Source organism: Pseudorca crassidens, chromosome 8, assembly GCF_039906515.1.
Source record: "Pseudorca crassidens isolate mPseCra1 chromosome 8, mPseCra1.hap1, whole genome shotgun sequence".
In the NCBI taxonomy this organism is placed as follows: Eukaryota; Metazoa; Chordata; class Mammalia; order Artiodactyla; family Delphinidae; genus Pseudorca; species Pseudorca crassidens.
This window is the reverse complement of record NC_090303.1, coordinates 22,870,332-22,890,586: the sequence shown is the minus strand read 5'-3', so window position 1 is coordinate 22,890,586 and position 20,255 is coordinate 22,870,332. Positions and strand designations below refer to the sequence as shown.

Below are 20,255 nucleotides of genomic sequence, written 5' to 3'. Positions count from 1 at the left end.
TAACAGGGTATGTGACCTCTATCATCAACTCTTATTTTTGGGAAAACGGCACAATATGCAACCCTGCCAAGTATATGCCAGTTAACGTGATTCATTTTGGATGTGCATTGGCCCTCTAGCCCACAAATGTCCGGATGATGTCTCTCACTTAATGCTAGGTCATATTATTTAATGATTTCACTCAGTTGTGTGAAATCAAAATGCAAACACTTAATTCCAAGTGGGAGACAACACAAAATGGTAACCAGAACAGTTGGCTTGGAAACTTGTAAAAATAACTTCTCACTTTCTTGCCTCAGTATCCTCTGTCCAAAAATATGACGGTAAATTAGATTATGTCATAGGTCCTCTCCAGCTCTAAAATAATAAAAATGGACAATTGTGAGCCACAAAATTACAAATATTGGTCTAATAACAGTATAAAACTGTGGCCTTTAGATAGAATTCCCAAATCAGCAAACTGGATAAAGTTCATCCGTGATAAAGCAGTATGCCTGACAATTAACTCTGGGAATCAATGTCCTATCCTCTGATAGAAACAGCCACAATAAGTTGAATACAATCTAATAGAATCAAAATATAAATACCACCAAAGGCAAAGTCAGCTAATTTTATAGTTCTAATAAATATATACACAAGAAACTACATAGCTAAAAAACAACAACATTAAACATTTAATTATCTTGGAGCATGACTTGGACACACTACACAGTCACTATAATTGATTGAGAAAAGAATGATGGTTAAAGTCACCAAGCAAAAGGCAATAGGCTGAAAAACAGTCAACTCAGAGGCCACGAGGCCATGTGTGGACATGCCCCTTGTTAACACTGATAAACTGTTACTGATGGAGCCAGTTCTAAACGTTCAAAGTTATGGATCATGCTGCCCAGGGCTAGCTGTGAGAAATTTGTATTATAACTGATGTCCGTCTTCGTACTCAGCTTCTTTTTCTGTGCCCTCTTCATTTCTTGATAATATAATAATTCCACAGCAAGTTCTTTGTCCTACAAAGTTCCACTCTTCTTCTGTGTCCATCGTGCCTCTTCTCTCTCCCATCACCACCACACAAACATTTAAAATAAATCAGAGCTGCTACTTCCAAGATACTTCTTATTTTGATAGGTGAGTCCTGAACCAAGGCCAAGACATAAGTTATTTTTATAGAAAATGAACATGTTACGTTAGTGTGCCTTCTTAATTCCATAATATAACTTATTTTCTTTTAACCTCCTTCGGGGAGCTGTAAGGCATCGTTTTTATATCTTTGGAAGTCATAAAAAAGCAATAAAGAGGCATTATAAATACTTAATCTGCATGACATCCTATTAATATGTCATTGTAAAATGCATCTTATCTAACAAAACGTCAATAGCAATAATATTCATTCTGAGAACATAGTAGGTGGCTCCTGAGCTACTGGTTAAAGTCTTCTATTGTACTAATGCCATTTAAGGCAGTGTGGGTTCATTACAGTATTATTTGAAGAAGAATCAGTTACAAAATCAATCTGTCATTGCACTGTGTATCATGCACCAAGGCTTCAGCTGAATGATAAATAGTACAGAAACATTCAGTTTAATTAATCTTTCTAAGACAAATGGAGGAGAGGCCTTTCAAAGTGAACAGTATCTTAGTATGGGTTAACTTAGTATAGGTTGACACGTGTCTCCATGCTAACTCATGTCTCCAGAGCTCCTAGTCCCATAGCTTTCTGTAATTTTAGGTCATAAATACAATAATTTTTTAAAGTCATTCTTAAAACATCATTGTAGTATCAGGAGTATTTAAATTGACACAATAGCAAATAGGTGTATGATTTCTTTTGCCTCTGAAAAAAAAATGTTGCTTAACATGTGGATACAGCCTTAAATGCAGAAAAGTAAACAAACAATGCCCTGCTGGCCATTGTGCACGACAGTTCACAAACATTGTGCATGACAATTCATTTGATATATTTCTTTATATCAAAAAGTAACATATCTTTTTTCTATTCTTTATAACTTTTTTCATACATATTTTGATTTTATTATTTTGTTTGTGTTAGTTACTTTGTTTCTATTCTTTATTATTCAAGTTGGAAAATCCATATTTGATGTTTTAAATTGACAACCACATAGATAGAACTTGAATTTTTTATGTTATTAAGCTTTGTGTCCATTTCCTTGTCTTGTAATCGGCCCTTCACTAGGCAAAATATACCCAAAGCTATTTGTCCTACATGATTGAATAATTTTCATAGTACTTTTGGGGGCAGCTAAAATTTACCTGCCTAAATTTCATTCTTGACCTTCGTATTTCTATACGCAAATTAAATGCCTCTAATTTTTAATTTAAGAAAAACATTAGCATTTGAAAATAAAATTTGCAACTTTTTGGGTGAGGTTTTCTCCCAAAATTCCATTTCAACTAAATTTGCTTTGCTTGCCTATATGTGTGTGTGTGTGTGTGTATATATATATATATATATATATATATATATATATATATATACACACACACACACACACACACCCATTTCATGTAATACTGTGTTTGTATTAATAGGCCCCCTCTGATCCTTTAACAAATTAAGGTTTTTTTTTTTTTTTTTTTTTTTGTGGTATGCGGGCCTCTCACTGTTGTGGCCTCTCCTGTTGTGGAGCACAGGCTCCGGACGCGCAGGTTCAACAGCCATGGCTCACGGGCCCAGCCGCTCCGTGGCATGTGGGATCTTCCCGGACCGGGGCACGAACCCCTGTCCCCTGCATCGGCAGGCGGACTCTCAACCACTGCGCCACCAGGGAAGCCCCAAATTAAGAATTTTTGAAAAGTGCCAAGGGTTTGCATACTGACTATTTTTTTAATTAAAAAGAAGAGAAAAAAGCCTAAATGTGTTATCAGTATATGAGCACTTACGAAGGTATTCTACCTCTATTGACCTGGAGTTATGGTCTAGAAAAGATACTATGTGTCCTCATCTTTGCCTCTTTCTTTACTACATTGAAACATTCTCATGCATCAGATGAAGTTCTAATTTTAAAAACTTCAGTTATCCCTTTAGTCTCTTTATACTATTATTCTGTCACAACCTTTCATAGGCAAAAATGAAAAATTATTCTTTACCTATTACTTCCCTCTTTTCATATCCATCCCCTTGATCTTCTGTAGCTTGGCTTCTGAAGCCACCACTCTACCCAAGCTTCTGTCTCATCAGCACTCCCAAATCCAGATGCTTTGCTGGGAGTTCATTGCTCTTGAACTCTCAGAAGTACTTAACATTGTAGACCACACCCTCCTCCTTGAAACTCTGCCTTGCCTTGTTCTGTGACAAAGCTCAGCTGACCTTTTCCTACTTTTCTAGTTGCTCCTGGAATCTGGTTTCCTTCTTTCTCATTTTCCCACTGCCCATGGGAATTGCCTTTCATTCCATCTTTTGTTTTTCTTTTTCTATTTTGCTTCCTGGAAGAGCTCATCCATTCTCATTCTAGCTTAGCTACTTATTAGCTGTGTAATATAAGGCAAGTTGTGTAGCCTCTCTGTACCTCAGGTTTCTCATCAGCAAATTGGAGATACTGTTTGATGTGAAAATTAGAGTTAGTGTGTAGAAAGCATTTAAAATAACCCTTGTCATAACATAAGTAACATAAGTCAGTTGCCATCAGTCATAACATAACATAAATAAGTCATTTGTTACTAGCCATGATCATTATTTGCTATCATTTCATCACACTTAAAACTACATCTTCATCTTTGATTTGTGTTTCCATATTTTAAACTGCTTTTAAGTTATGATCCACAAAATATTCCATCAACAACGCTTCAGACACCAGCATGGCCAAAACAGAGGTCAGTTTCTTGGGCCATATTTCCTTCTTAACATGGCTCATCCTTTCAAATGCCATCTTTCTATCACTGATACTACCATTTTCCAGGTAATCAACATTACATGGTAATTTAACATTTTTCTTTCATTGTCTACATTAAGCTTATTATTTAGCTTGTCAGATTTTCCTTTGTAATTTAGTTTGAATTCACTGAATTTTGTTGCTTTCCAATGCTCTGCTTGGTCCAGATCCTTGCCACCTTACACATGAACTAGTCATCCGTATCTCTACTCCCAGCATCTTTATTCCAACCAAATAATATCTTATAAACACCACGTTCAGTATGTCATATTCCACCCAATGTTCTTCTACTCAAGAAGTTAGAATCCAAAAATCTAACTATACCAATAGTTGTTAAATAATTGGGAATTGTAGAGCTGATGTTGCTTTTAAAATACATATTGAAAATTTAAGTTCATAAACTGGAAACTCAAAATCTGAGAAGTATAAATATTTTATTATTTTTTATAGAAGGTTAATAAAGTAAGCAGGAAAGATCATAAAAATGTTCCAGTAAACACAAACATATCATACAAAAGGGCCAACAGTAGTATAATTACAATAATGATAGTAACTGACATTTCTTATCTATATTACACTTTACAACATATTTTGACATAAAATATTTCATTTGCTTTTCACACTAATTCAATGAAAAAGGTGTTGATATTAACCCATTTTACAGAATTAAAAACAGAGGTAAGGTTAAGCAGCGTACCAGAGATCATACGTCAGGAAGAGATGGAGACAGAACTTGCCTTTGGGTCAAGTTCCATTGCATAATTTGAAAGGCGTCAATAATCATTTTTTAACAACTTACTACATTTTTAAAACCTGGTAATAGAACCTAATGAGTGCTCAGTGAATTACCTACCATATAGGCTGGAATAATTCTAAATTACTGTATATAGAACCACATCTAATACAACTTGGGTTTCAAAATAGATAATCTATACATCTAAACCTCACGAACTATCTTATCACTGCTTGGCAAACCAGGAGTATAGTGTCTAGAAATGAATAAATAGTATTATCACTTTAGTACTAAAAGGTATCTGCCTCTACTTAAGTTCATTAGCCAAAGGATCAGAAGCCATTACTCATTTTTTAATAACTGTCTTCATAATTAACAGCTTATATAACAGTAATATAGGTGAAAATATGTAAAATGCTTTTTACAAGCATAAATAAAATTAGCCTTTATTTTACAAATGTTGTCCTTTGAATATAAAATAGTCTAAAATTATAGAGTTGACAAAGATGAACATATGACTGAGTTTTAGGTGTCAATGCTCCCTTTCTTTTCTATATGTGGGATTAATATTCAGAGAGCTCAACTGACATTGCCTATTGATTACAGAAATTATGAAGATGAGGCAAAATTTTCCTGCATATACTTAATGCTCTGGAAAGAATGCTAATGATAGTTAAAACATTTGATCCTGAATTGAATGTGTGTATCTCTCTATTCACTTGACTGTTTTAAGTATGATTTAAAACTCTTTGGTGAAATTATTCAAAAATTTCTCAGTTGCAGATTACTTGGCATTGGCTATTACACTGCCTGTCTTATGTAAACATTATTCTTAAGACCATACCAGGATGTTAGTCCCTGGGGGATGTGGAGAGCTGGCAGCAAGCCTCGGAGCTGTGGGATGGGTTCGCCCTGAGGGCAGTGAACAAGCGCGTGCAGCAGGGGGGTAGCGCGGCAGCTGCGGGAACTCCCAGCCATCCAGCCCCAGCTAGTAGCAGTCAGCAAAACCAAACCTGCAGACAGGGGGATCGAGGCCTACAGTCACCAGCAGCGCACTTTCAGGGAGAGCTATGTTCAGGAACTGCTTGAAAAAACATCAAATCCTAAAATTCTGTCTTCGTGTCCTGAGATCAAATGGCACTTCATTGGCCATCTACAGAAACAAAATGTCAGCAGATTGATGGCTGTCCCCACTCTCTTCATGCTGGAAGCAGTGGATTCTGTGAAGCTGGCAGACAAAGTGAGCAGTGCGTGGCAGGAAAAAGGTTCTCCTGAAAGGTTAAAGGTTATGGACCAGATTAACACCAGTGGAGAGGAGAGCAAACGTGGCCTGCCCCCATGGTGGCCGTGGTGGAACACATAAACACCAAGTGCCCCAGCCCGGAGTTCGTGGTACTGATGACCCTCGGGGGCTTTGGGCACGATCTTAGTCAGGGACCAGACCCAGACTTCCAGGTGTTACTGCCCCTCTGGGAGGAGCTGTGCAGGAAACCGAGCATCCCTACCAACCGGGTGGAGCTGAACACGGGCCTGTCCATGGACTTCCAACACACGATTGAAGTGGAATCTGCGAATGTCCGAATAGGAAGCACCATTCCTGGAGAGTGAGGTTACTTCCAAGAAAGCTGCCCTGGACAAGCGTGCAGCAGAGCTGAAGGCCCCGGGGTCAGAGGTGGCCCAGGCACATTGAGCAGCGGCCCAGCTCAAGGGCCGGGTCCAGGAAGACAAACTATGCACTCACCTGGGCTTTCACTTTCCCATCCCCCACGTCACAGCACGACCACGCCCTCCTCAGGACCTGGAGAAGGCACGCCTACGATTATGTGTGTTGATGGAAACCATCTGACTTAGTGTCTGACACAGGAAGCTCACTTCAAGCAGTGACTTTGGATTAGATTTGAGGAATCCAGACTTTTCTGCAGAACAGGTACCTGGGCACTAGCCAGGACTTGAGTTCAGGCTTGAACGTTGCCCAGCAGCACCAACTAACCCATGAATGCCTTTCCCAGGTTAAAACTTGGTGACTGATGCCTATAATCACCAAAGTCAGAGCGATTCCAACTTGTCATCCACTTCAATAGAAAATTCCCTGTTACCAACTCCGTACAAACCCCACTGAGTAGCCATCTCTGCTGCTCTGGAGCAGTGTGGTTTCTGCCCCCAGCCTCAACCCCACCCAGTAAACGTTGGTCTCCACTCTGGCATGGCAGTACAGGTAACTTCGGGACCTGGCTCGAGTTAGTTCGCCAAACCCACATTGTGTCTGATGAGAGCTGTGTCCTTGGCCATCGTGTGGTGCTGACGCTGAAAATTACAGGGCAATTAACAGCAGCGGTCCTTGGGCCTTTCTAACATCCTCCTCCAGGGACAGGACTTTGAGCTTTTGCCCCAGGCCCTATGGTGATGAGAATCAAATGATATGATTCTTCTGCCACCATAGTTCCCATTATGATGATTACTTATCTCATAGCTCCCCAGAAATGAAAGATCCCCTCAAAGCCAGTGCAGGCTCATGGTTTCAACAAGGCCTGGTTTTGAATTTCCTGTTCCTGGGAGCACTTTTTAGGCATACTAATAGCCTCCCCTCCCAACCATGTTTATAAGGCAGAATTTTGCAAGTCTTGCCATTAATAGAGTAGCTAGCTCTTCGAAACTCGGAAAGCACAATTCTCGGATAGTCACGACGGACGACTGTAGTCTGGGTCGTTGTTTGTTTTCCAGGTGGGTTTTTCATATTTATTCAAGCCCCACTCTTTAATTTTATGAAACAACTCCCATGAAGCTGCTGCCGAAATGTAACTTTGTAAAACTTAAACCATTACGATTCTTGTACTATTTCACTCAAAGCTATAGTGTGATATTTCAGAGTCTATTAAATAAAAATGTGAGTTTGAAAACCAACCAACCAACCAACCAACCACACCAATGACTTTCAGGAGCCTGAACTGAATTGTTGATTCAAGATAGAACTGGCCTTAATAACCAATAGAAAAGGCCACTGTGAACATGTGACTAAGTGGCAAATGGATAGCTCACTCGTTCCACTTTCTCAGAACTTCCAATATTTAGAGCATCATTGAGCATTTCAGTAAAAAAAAAAAAAAAAAAAATACAGTCATCTGGTACCGAAATTAGTGCATAAAACCATAATTTTATATCCTAGGGATCTTCTGCATCATAGCATTTTTCTAATAAGCTTCATTAATATTTGGCAGTATGTCTTTTATTTAAATGACTTGATGACAGTTTCAAAGGCAAGAACACTGTAGATAGCACTTTATTTTATGCCCATAGTTGGAATGTGGACAAGAAACCAGTGTCAACTAGTGAAGCAGTAGCCAAGTTAAAATGGATTTAAATTGGAGAAACAATGAGCTTATCAAAGTGCTGTTATTTTGAATGCCACCCAGTAGGAAAAGTAGACAATGCAACCCACATTCTACCATGAGAAATACTTTGCTTGAGTTCATCATTAACATTACTGATGATTAGAGGGAGAGAAGGGTTTGGATGAGGAAATAAAAGAAAATCTGACTTGGGCTTACTTGCCCTTAGAGAGGCCTGCTAATTGGCCTTTCAATTAACTAAGGAGAAGCCTTTCAAGTCTTTGGTAGCAGTGAAGTGGAACTATATTAGCACATCCACTTCCTCTTTCTTTTTTTTAACAACTTTATTGCAGTATAATTGCTTTACAATAGTGTGTTAGTTTCTGCTGTATAACAAAGTGAATCAGCTATACATATACATACATGCCCATATCTCCTCCCTCTTGCGTCTCCCTCCCACCCTCCCTATCCCACCCCTCTAGGTGGACACAAAGCACCGAGCTGATCTCCCTGTGTTCTGCGGCTGCTTCCCACTAGCTATCTATTTTACATTTGGTAGTGTATATATGTCCATGCCACTCTCTCACTTTGTCCCAGCTTACCTTCCCCCTCCCCGTGTCCTCAAGTCCACTCTCTACATCTGCATCTTTATTCCTGTCCTGCCCCTAGTTTCCTCAGAAACTTGTTTTTAGATTCCACATATATGTGTTAGCATACGGTATTTGTTTTTCTCTTTCTGACTGACTTCACTCTGTATGACAGTCTCTAGGGCCATCCTCCTCACTACAGATAACTCAATTTTGTTTCTTTTTATGGCTGAGTAATATTCCATTGTATATATGTGCCACATCTTCTTTATCCATTCATCTGACGATGGACACTTAGGTTGCTTCCATGTCCTGGCTATTGTAAATAGAGCTGTAATGAACACTGGGGTACATGACTCTTTTTGAGTTATGGCTTTCTCAGGGTATATGCCCAGTAGTGGGACTGCTGGGTCGTATGGTAGTTCTATTTTTAGTTTTTTAAGGAACCTCCATACTGTTCTCCATAGTGGCTGTATCAACTTACATTCCTACCACCAGTGCAAGAGGGTTCCCTTTTCTCCACACCCTCTCCAGCATTTATTGTTTGTAGATTTTTTGATGATGGCCATTCTGACCGGTTTGAGGTGATACCTCATTGTAGTTTTGATTTTTATATTTGTAATGTAGTCTGATTTGCATTTCCCTAATGATTAGTGATGTTGAGCATCCTTTCATATATTTGTTGGCAACCTGTATATCTTCTTTGGAGAAATGTCTATTTAGGTCTTCTGCCCATTTTTGGATTGAATTGTTTGTTTTTTTTTGATATTGAGCTGCATGAGCTGCTTGTATATTTTGGAGATTAATCCTTTGTCAGTTGCTTCATTTGCAAATATTTTCTCCCATTCTGAGGGTTGTCTTTTCATCTGGTTTACGGTTTCCTTTGCTGTGCAAAAGCTTTTAAGTTTCATTAGGTCCCATTTGTTTATTTTTGTTTTTATTTCCATTTCTCTAGGAGGTGGGTCAAAAAGGATCTTGCTGTGATTTATGTCATAGAGTGTTCTGCCTATGTTTTCCTCTAAGAGTTTTATAGTGTTTGGCCTTACATTTAGGTCTTTAATCCATTTTGAGTTTATTTTTGTGTATGGTGTTAGGGAGTGTTCTAATTTCATTCTTTTACATGTAGCTGTCCAGTTTTCCCAGCACCACTGATTTAAGAGGCTGTCTTTTCTCCATTGTATATTCTTGCCTCCTTTATCAAAGATAAGGTGACCATAAGTGCATGCAGTTATCTCTGGGCTTTCTATCCTGTTCCATTGATCTATATTTCTGTTTTTGTGCCAGTACCATACTGTCTTGATTACTGTAATTTTGTATTATAGTCTGAAGTCAGGGAGCCTGATTCCTCCAGCTCCGTTTTTCTTTCTCAAGATTGCTTTGGCTATTCGGGTCATTTGTGTTTCCATACAAATTGTGAATTTTTTTGTTTCCACTTCCTCTTTGTTCAACAGATATACACGGTCTTCTCTTTGTTACCACATCAGTCCATTTGCAATAGGTATTTTCACACTTTCTGATGCAGTTTGTCCAAAATGTGATTTTTCTGCCTGAATTGTCAGTCCTCTGAAAAGCCAGGTCATTTAAGGTGATGGGTGGTAAGCAAAAGTTAAGCCATATTGTTTTTTGATACCAACAAATATTGGTTCTTTCTTTATATTAACATTTATTTGTAAACAATCAGCAATGTATTGCAGATTCAAAGCAGTGTTTTAGCCTAAAGGTCACGATTCTCTTAGTTTTGAAATAACAGCATTACCAATCTGGAATGCTTAAAAATAGAGGGGGTGGGGGAGGAAACCATGGACTGAATGACAAAGAAAAGGATCCGGTCACTCTCCCATGTATACAGTGCCATGGATAATGCAAAGGGGACACCATTTAGAAGGATTCCCTTTGCCATGATTCCTCCCTGTAAAGGAGGTTGGCGCTTATAGTTACCCTGCTATTCAGAAAAGGAGTTTCAAATTCTGTGATGCTGACCAACATCTAGGGATCTTGAGTTACTTTGTAAACTACCATAGAACATAATAGCAGTTTTGACTGGATAAGGTAAATCATGAAGTAGCTCACTTCCTTCAACAGATACTTATTTATCTCACTGTTTACTGAGCATCTTGCACATATGATTAGCCACCAGGCTACACACGGTGCTCTACCCTGGAGACTCAAAGTCATGCTCACTGTCCCATGGAGCTTTCTGTTCAACAGTGATGACAATACAAAGAATCATCAGAAAAAGGCAAAATGGCGTTTAGCTGATGGCCGACCAGGCAGGGTTTCATTAAAACAGTATTATTGGAGTTGTGTCTTAAAGGATAGTCTTTTAAAAAGCAGAGATGCATTCTAGATGGAGGACATAAACAAGACAAGAAAAGCTAAAAAGCATGGAGCATGTTAAAGGATTGTGAATAGCCGGTTTTGTCTATAGTGCATGACAATTCATTCAATAAATATATACTGAATCTGTACTATGAACAAGGTTCAGTCTTGGACTCTTGGGATAAAGCAGTTAAAAACAAAACGTTGGATCATGCGCTAATGGAGCCAACATTCTGAAGGAGAGAGATAAGCAATAGAAAAAAAAATAGATCTATAATATAATGCAAGTAGTGAGAAGTGCTGCCCTTTTCAAGCTACCTTGTTCTCCTTACTGGTGTTCTCCCGGAACGCATCAAGCAAGATCTTGCTTCAGGGCTTTGCATTTGCCATTCTCTATATCCAGAACACTCATTTTCAACACATTCACAGGCTATCTTCCCTCACCTCCTTCAGACCTCTATTCAAATAGCCCTCTCTCAGCGAAGACTTTCTTATTAAGCAGTAACCACCACTCTGCCCCAACACATCCTATCTCGCTTCCCTGCTTTGATTTTCACCATACAACCTATTTTCATCTGGCATACTGTTTAATTTGTTTATTGACTCTCTCCACACTGGAAAGTAAGCTCCATGAAAGAAAGGGATTTTTGCCTATTTTGTTTAGTGTTATACTCTCAGCACCTAGGACAGTACCTAGCACATTCAAAAGATATTTGCTAGGTATGAAAAAATATAATGAAAAATAAATTAGGGTTAAGGTGGTTAAGTGAATGATGTGCTGCTGTTTTATGGGGAGGCTGGGGAAGACCTGTCTAAGGAAGTGGCATCTGAATAAAAACCTGAATAAAAGGAAGGAGCAACTCACATAACTGTCTGAGAAAAGAGTTTCCCAAGCAGAGGGAACAGCAGGGGCAAAGGCAGGAGCATCCTGGCTGGAGCAGAAGAAGCTAAAGAGGAGAGTGATAGAATATGTCAAAAAGATAGCATGCGTCCCGCTAAGGATCTGGATTTTATTCTGAGTGAAAAGAGAAGCTCCAGAGGGTTTGGTTTTGTTTTTAGCAGAGTGGTGACACAATTTGACTTACTTCTATAAAACATCACCAGGCTTCAGTGTGGAGAATAGACTATAGCAAAGCAGAAAGAGATAGACAGGTAGGAAGGCAGCACCAAGTAGTTTAGACTGGTGTGAGAGCAGTGGAGATGTACATTCCGGATGGCTTTTGAAGGTAGAGTTAACAGGATTTGCTAATGGAATAGATGGATGTGGTAAAAAGAGACCAAGGAGGAATTCAAGGAGTTGTCATCAACTGAGATGGGGCAGACTATGAAAGGAGCAAGTTGGGCAAAGCGAGGAGTGTTAGAAATGGAGAGTTAGTTTTGAAGCTCATACATTTGAAATGCCTTTTAAATTTCCAAGTGGAGATATATTGAGTAGACAGTGGGATTTTTAGTCTGAATCTCAAGAGAAAGGGCACAGCTAGAAATATAAATTTGAATTTATCAGTGTATAGGTGGTATTTAAAACCATGGAAGTAGCTCAGATCACCAAGAGGATTAGTGTGATTTAGACTAAAAGCCACTAACATTTGCATGATGTTTTACCATTTACCAAGCAATTCCACATCAGCTGGAAAATTGCAGGAGTTAAGATTACAAATCTAAGATGGACTTGAAAAGTGACTGGAAGGCTAAGAGTAATATGAGAGAGAATGCTGACTGCACAGTGCTTTACAGATGATTGAATTTGGAGGATGAGGTTGTTAAAGACAGCCCCAGTTCCTTCATTTGAAGGGACTATAAATATGGGGAGGTGGAGAGGGGTCATGAAGAGGGATGATGATAGCTATTATTTTGAACACGGTGAGTTTCTGGTGCTTTAACACTATCCAGGTGACGTAGGAGGAGGAGGGTGCTCTTTGCCAAAGTCAAGCCCTATTTATCCTCAAAAGTCAGTTCAAACATTACTTCCGGGCTTCCCTGGTGGCGCAGTGGTTGAGAGTCCGCCTGCCAATGCAGGGGACACGGGTTCATGCCCCGGTCCGGGAGGATCCCACATGCCGCGGAGCGGCTGGGTGTGTGAGCCATGGCCACTGAACCTGCGTGTCCGGAGCCTGTGCTCCACAACGGGAGAGGCCGCAGCGGTGAGAGGCCCGCGTACCGCAAAAAAAAACACACAAAAAAACCCATTACTTCCGCCAGAAAGTCTTCTCCTCCCAGTCTCCTTGGTCTGAGTCAGGGTTTTTCCTTTCTCATCACCACCTCCACACACTTAGGATTGCCTGCTTATTTGTCTGTGTCCCACTGAGTTCCTTAAAGAGAGGGATTTTATCTTTCATGCTTGTGACCTCAGCACATTGGACAGTGCCTGAGATGGATGGATGGATGGATGGATGGATGGATGGATGGATGGATGGATGGATGGATGGATAGCAGCAATGAGAACCCAACTGAAGCTGTTTACATTAGTTTACAGTAAAGACAACCAGTGTGGTTTTGTGGAGCTCAGAATGGAGAGGGCAGAAAGTACACTAAAAGTCAACTACAGCTTGATCTCAAATAGCATATGTTCTGTATGAAGTATTTTTCAGGTCACCTGGCCACCAGATTGAGACATAAAAATATGAAATATTCACCACACTGAAAGACTTGGTGACCAAATCAAGTTCCCTAGATGTTTGGGGATGAAATTAAGTATATTAAAAACTGCTCTCTGAAAACTTTTCCTCTGTTTTAAGAATGGGATGAAGGCATTTACTAGAAAAATGAGAACTTTTGCATAGACTACTATGTTCAGCATCTGGATATAAAGTGGAAGACGGCTATGCTCACCACTGTACCACCAACACAGAGCTGAAGTTAATGCCTTAATGACTTGAACCCTGGACCATCACATTTAAAATGACTGATCCTCTATTTACTAAGCTACTCAGAACAGATGTTGTTTAAGGGTACAAACTTGCAATGATTAGTAAGTAAATCCTTGAGATCTAATGCAAGTATAGTGAATATAGACAGAAACATTGTATGATATTATCAAACTTTCCAAGAGACTAATTCCTACCTTACAAGAATTAATACATATAAAGTGATTAGTCCAGTGCCTGACACAGTAAATTTTAGTTATCATCATCATCATCTTTGGTTATTTGTGATAAGCACACTTCCCAACTGAGATCAGGCAAAAACCCATTCAAAAAGCAGGAAGTTGGGCTTCCCTGGTGACGCAGTCGTTGAGAGTCCGCCTGCCTATGCAGGGGACACGGGTTCGTGCCCCGGTCCAGGAAGATCCCACGTGCCACGGAGCGGCTGGGCCCGTGAGCCATGGCCGCTGAGCCTGTGTGTCCGGAGCCTGTGCTCCGCAACGGGAGAGGCCACAACAGTGAGAGGCCCGCGCAAAAAAAAAAAAAAAAAAAGCAGGAAGTTAAATTTTGTTATTCTTTTCCAAGTGACTTTAGATAGTATGCTATTAGTGAAGAAAACCTGTAAATGCATAGCAGAACAGATAGAAGGTTTGTAAGGCAGTTACTCCCAGGTTTGTGACATTTCCATGTAAAATATCTTTGCCATGTTCCCTGGGGAATTAATTCTTCTCTTGATGCTAACTCACAGCTCTGTATCCACTATGGTTTAAATGTGGAAAGTATAGAAAATAGCTTATTCATATCAACTTCCCCCTCCCCCATTTTTGATGTTTTTGATCAGTATTGATTTTCTACCTATGAATAAGCTTCATATTAATTACCTGTGCCACCACAGACTGTAAAGGACATCTCCTAAGCTCTCTTGTTACACATATAAAAATTCACAGATAGGTACAACATGAAATTTCACATTATTTATGGTGTTACTTTCAGCCTTTTTTTCAATCAGAAGTCCCTAAACTTTTTGATCCTTGATTGTCTTTGGCAGTACATATAGTGAAGCCTGTAGATCCTTCTCGGAATAATATTTCTAAATGCATAAAATAAAATACGAAACTATCTGTGATTTCTATGGGTAACAGAGTCATAGCGTCTGCTATGCTACTGTTGTTTGTTGCAAACATGTATTATTGAAAGAAATGCTATATTTCTGTTAGAAATAACTGAAAATAAAGATGATTTTTTTTTCTCATCCAAGTCCACAGACCACTCTGATAAAGATCCCTGATGTAAAAGAAAAATTTGTCACTATGTGATGAATATACTAAAGCGCAAAGTTGCTACCCTGTTTGATTAAATACTGTTGTTTTTATGTACCTTTGAATTGTATTAAATTTATTTTTGCTGTTTAAAATACTACACCCACGTTATAGAAAAATAAGAAAACAGAATTAGAGGAATCACCTATAATACGCCCGCCTTTCATATTCCCTGCTAGCATTTTCATGTGCTTCTTTCCAGTTATTTTGTAACTGCCATCATCGTATTATGTATGTAATTTTGTATCCACTTAAAACTAAACATTGTATCATGAGCATTTTCCATGTTGTCCTACAATGTTTACAGCCACAGTTTTCATGATTATGTGATATTTCTTATCTTACTTAGCCATACCGTTCCTACTAAATAGCAACATTTTTTGCTACTATGAATAACATTGTTTCATAATGGGTGCTACTGTGATAAATTTAACTACTTCATTAAGTGAGCAACCAATTAGAAGTTATGATATGTATTAAGGGTTTAGAACTTACCATACACTATTTTACTTTAATCATCACAGTGAGCCTTCTCTTTTTTGTTCATAAGCTTTTTATTATTATTATTACTGTGACACAGTTTTAGATTTACAGAAAAATTGTGGAGATAGTTCCCATATACCCCACACTGAATTTTCCTTGCTGTTAACATCTTATTGTTAGTATGGCACATTTGGTACGTTTTATAAGCCAATAGTGATACAGTATTATTAAGTAAAGTCTATACTTTATTCACATTTCCTTAGTTTTCACCTCATGGTTTGTTTTGTTTTCTCCTGTCCCAGGAAAGGAATGCCCTGGGTGGGTATCCAGGATGCCACATCACCTTTAGTCATCATGCCACGCCCCCTTAGGCTCCTCTTGGCTGTGGTCATTTTTAGACTTTCCTTATTTTTGAGGATCTTGACAGTTTTGAGGAATACGGGTCAGGTATTGTGTAGAATGTTCCTCAGTTGGGATTTGTCTGAGCTTTTTCTCATGGTTTTACTGGGGTTATGGATTTTTTTGAGAAAGACCACAGAAGTAAAACACCATTCTTATCATATCATATCAAAAGCAGATACTATCAGCGTGACATCACTTGTTGACGTGAATCTTTATCACCTGGCTAATGTCTTGTTTGTCAGACTTCTCCACCATAAAAGTATTATTACCCCTTCTTTTCATCCCGCAGTCTTTCGAAAGAACTCATTTGGGGCACTGCACACTTACCAAATGGAGTCACGCTCTGCCACCTTACACAGCCACATGCGTTATTTGTAATTCTTCTGCATAGGAGATTTCCACAAGCCTCCTTTAATGGATGAGAAAACTAAGGTTGAGAGAGATTAAGGAAGTAGCCCAGGCTGCCTAGCCTTCCATGCCTATAACTGCTAGAGCTTACTTCCTCTCCTCCACGGCACTGGTGTACTCCTTACCTAAATCTGCCTCTCTGTGCTGTGCCACGTGAGCCCTTCCCAAGCTCACTGGGCTGTTTGTGGCGGCTTAGCAGCAACTCCTATATTGGCCCATTTGGGGAGGTAGGTGTTCATTCTACAAATGGCATGTGTTCATTTGCAAATACCAACTTCCCTCTGATGTCTAAGCAAGTATTTCCAAAACCACCAGAAGTCACTCAATTTGGGAGAAGAAAGAGACAGACAAAAAAGACTGAAATGCTTCCTGCTTTGATAAATGCTATTCTGCGTATCTCAATTTATTGACTGAAAAAATATTTGTATGCAAAACACTATTCTAGGCATAAAGCATACCCCAGTAAATTAAATTAAGTCCCTGCTCCATGGAATATTTTAGTGAGAAAGCGAGAATATAAGGAAATAAATCCATCCTTAATAGTATATCAGACATGACCGTAGCGGCTGCCTGTACAGTAAGGACCCAATATGGCAGTGGCGGTAGCAGTGGTAAAAGCAGCAGGAGGACCGGCCGCCCCATAGACCGCCCCCCGCGCACCACCCCGTCGCTTCCTCTGCTGGGGTGCTCCTCCGGCGTGACTTCCCCTTTCTCCCATCTTTCCCGGCACCGCGGGAAAAACAGCGCAGGGCAGAGCAGGCAGGGAGGGCAGCCGCAGCCCGGACACGGGAGCCTCCCAGTCAGTTCAAGACCCGACATGAGGGAAAAGGGCCGTAGGAAGAAGGGCAGGACCTGGGCGGAGGCCGCCAAGACGGTCTTAGAAAAACATCCCAATACACCCATGAGTCATAAAGAAATTCTTCAAGTTATCCAGAGAGAAGGACTAAAAGAAATCAGACTCATTATCAAAATCCTATCAGTGAGTGACAAGTGAACACAGCTCAGGGCTCCCACTGATTCTGCATGAAGAAGTGGAACTTCCCCTCTTGCATGCCTGAATGCAAAGCTGCACACGAACTCCCGAGGTGAAGAGCGCATCTTCTCTAAGGTTCCAGGTAGAATGGGAGTGTATACTTTGAAGGAAGGTGTGCCGGATGGGGTGAAAGAGCTATCAGAAGGTTCAGAAGAAAGCAGTGACGGTCAGTCAGATTCCCAGAGTTCTGAGAACAGCAACAGCAGCAGCAGTGATGGTGGCAGCAACAAGGAGGGAAAAAAGAGCAGGTGGAAAAGGGAAGTATCGTCTAGACTGTCACAACCATCCTCTCCTCAGTCAGGCTCCCCATCACCCACCATTCCAGCAGGTAAAGTTATTTCTCTGTCACAGGAGCACAGCAAGAAGGCACTAAAGCAGGCTCTAAAACAGCAACAGCAGAAGAAACAGCGGCAGCAGCAATGCAGGCCAAACACGTCCATCTCCTCCAACCAGCACCGCTCTCTGAAGACTGTCAAAGCAGCCAGTGACTCTGTACCTGCCAAACCTGCGATATGGGAAGGAAAGCAGTCTGGCGGACAGTCAAGCAGCCCTCAGAACTCCAACTCTAGCTTTTCTCCTTCAGTTAAAGTGGAAAATCCTTTGCTAGGCCTGGGAAAGAAGTCATTCCAGAGGTCTGACAGGCTTCACACAAGGCAAATGAAGAGGACTAAATGTGCCGAAATTGCCGTTGAGACACCAGACTCCATTCTGGTTAATACAAACCTACGAGCACTAATCCACAAACACACCTTTGCAGTCCTTCCTGGAGATTGCCAACAGCGACTGCTTCTACTGCTGCCAGAGGTGGATCGACAGGTTGGTCCAGATGGTCTGATGAAGTTAAATGGCCCAGCCCTTAATAATGAGTTCTTCACTTCAGCAGCCCAAGGCTGGAAGGAAAGACTTTCAGAAGGTGAGTTTACACCTGAGATGCAGGTGAGAATTCGACAAGAGATCGAGAAGGAGAAAAATGTGGAGCCTTGGAAAGAACAGTTCTTTGAAAGCTACTATGGTCAGAGTTCTGGCCTGAGCCTTGAAGATTCAAAGCAATTGACAGCTTCACCCAACGATCCCAAAGTAAAGAAAACCCCAGCTGAGCAACCAAAAGCCATGCTTCCTTCAGAGGCCTCTCCTGTCAGTATAGTCTCAGTAATTCCCCAGTTACTGTCTAAAGAAGAAGTACTACAGCTGCCATCACCAGTCAGGAAAGAAGAGCATGAAAGCCAAGACAAGATGCAGCCAAAGTCCAAATCCCCAGAGCCCCTGCTTTCCTCAGCTCCCAATACAGATGAGCTTAGCAGCGTTCCTCCCATCAAGTGCCCAAAGGATGAGGCTCTCTTGGAGCAAAAGCCAGTTGCCTCTGCTGAACAGAAGTCTGAGAAAGAGACTCATCTCACTACAACTTCAAGTTATAACAGAAATGAAAGCCAAGAAGCTTTAGTTACATCCCTGAGCAAACCCAAGAGCCCTGGGGTAGAAACAACAGTAGTGAAGCCCATAGTAGAAGCAGGTCTACAGGAGACCACTATGAAAGAGCCTCCATCAGCTCTGGCTGATCACAGCCCAGAAAACCTCAAGAGGAAACCTTCTGTCACCCAAGAAGAGGCCCCTACAAGCTGGGAGAAGAGACCACGTGTCACTGAGGATCGCCAGCACCAGCAGCCATTTCCAGTCTCCCCACAGCCCTTTCTCAGTAGAGGGGACAGGTTCCAGGTGCGGAAAGTACCACCTCTCAAGGTAAGAGAGCGGGAAGAATTGAAAAAGAAAGATGGTCTGAACACTAAGTGTTGGGGTGTACCTACTAATTTTTAAATAGTTGTATTTCTTAATGCAGAAGCAGTTGTGTATATTTGATATGCATGTAACTGTGGTCATACATGAGTAAAATTATTAAGAAACAGGCATTTAGAACTGCGTCCTTACATGTATACATACAGCTGATTCACTTTGTTCTACAGCAGAAACTAAGACAGCATTGTAAAGCAATTATATTCCAATTAAAAAATCATAAATAAAAAAAATAATATATCAGTCAGAAGTGCTGTGAAGACAAATAAAGCAGAATTAGGGAATAGAACACTCAAGGAAGGGCTGAGGTCAGGACATTTCAACAGAGACCTCAATGAAATGAGGCAAGGCATACCAGGCAGAAGGAACAGAAACCTCTAAGGGCCTCAGCATGCACTGTGCTCGGTCTGTTGAGGAAGAGCAAGGAGGCCAGTGTAGCTGGGGGACATAAGTTAGGGTTATGGGGTTGGGGAGAGAGCAGAGGCTGGACATGGAGGACCTTGTGGGCCCCAGTAAAGCTCCTGGATTTTGTTCTAAACATGATGAATAACCGTTTAGCAGAAGAATAAAGTAATAAAATTTATATTTTTAAAACACTGATCTGGCTCCTGTGTTGAGAAGAGACTATCAGCAGAAAAGGGAGAAGCAGAGAGACCAGTTAGGATACTACTAGAGTAGTCCAGAAAAGAGATCATGATTCCTGGGACTAGTGTAGCAGCAGTGGTGGTGGTGAGAGGAGGGTAGGTTAAGTACATACTTTGGAGGTAGCCATGACTGGATAGATTTTTGGACCTTGAGAGTGAGAAAGGAGGAGAGATCAAAGATGGCTCTGAAGTTTTTGTCCTGGATGGTGGTTTCGATTACTGAGAATTGAAGACTCAGGGATAAGCAGTTTTATACATATTAAGTTTGAGATGACTTATGGGACCTTCTGGTATTGAGTAAATAATTGAGCCTGAAGTTTTTAGGAGAGATTGTGCCTGGAGTTATAGATTTGGGAGAGAGTAATTGACATATGGGTGATGTTGAAATACACGAGATTGGATGAGATCATCTATGAAATAAGTAGAACAGAGAAGAGAAACAGTCGCAGAAAAAGGATACAGATG

At 40.5% G+C, this 20,255-nt stretch overlaps 1 protein-coding gene and 2 pseudogenes across 10 annotated transcripts in view; all 3 read left to right on the top strand.

The window, feature by feature from the left end:
• The window catches only part of MAGI2 (membrane associated guanylate kinase, WW and PDZ domain containing 2), a 1,357,470-nt gene that overhangs the window by 1,032,758 nt on the left and 304,457 nt on the right, over nt 1-20,255 (top strand). The window lies entirely within an intron of this gene.
• On the top strand, nt 5,486-6,992 carry LOC137228918 (pyridoxal phosphate homeostasis protein pseudogene; annotated as a pseudogene).
• On the top strand, nt 16,984-19,290 carry LOC137228917 (putative Polycomb group protein ASXL2 pseudogene; annotated as a pseudogene).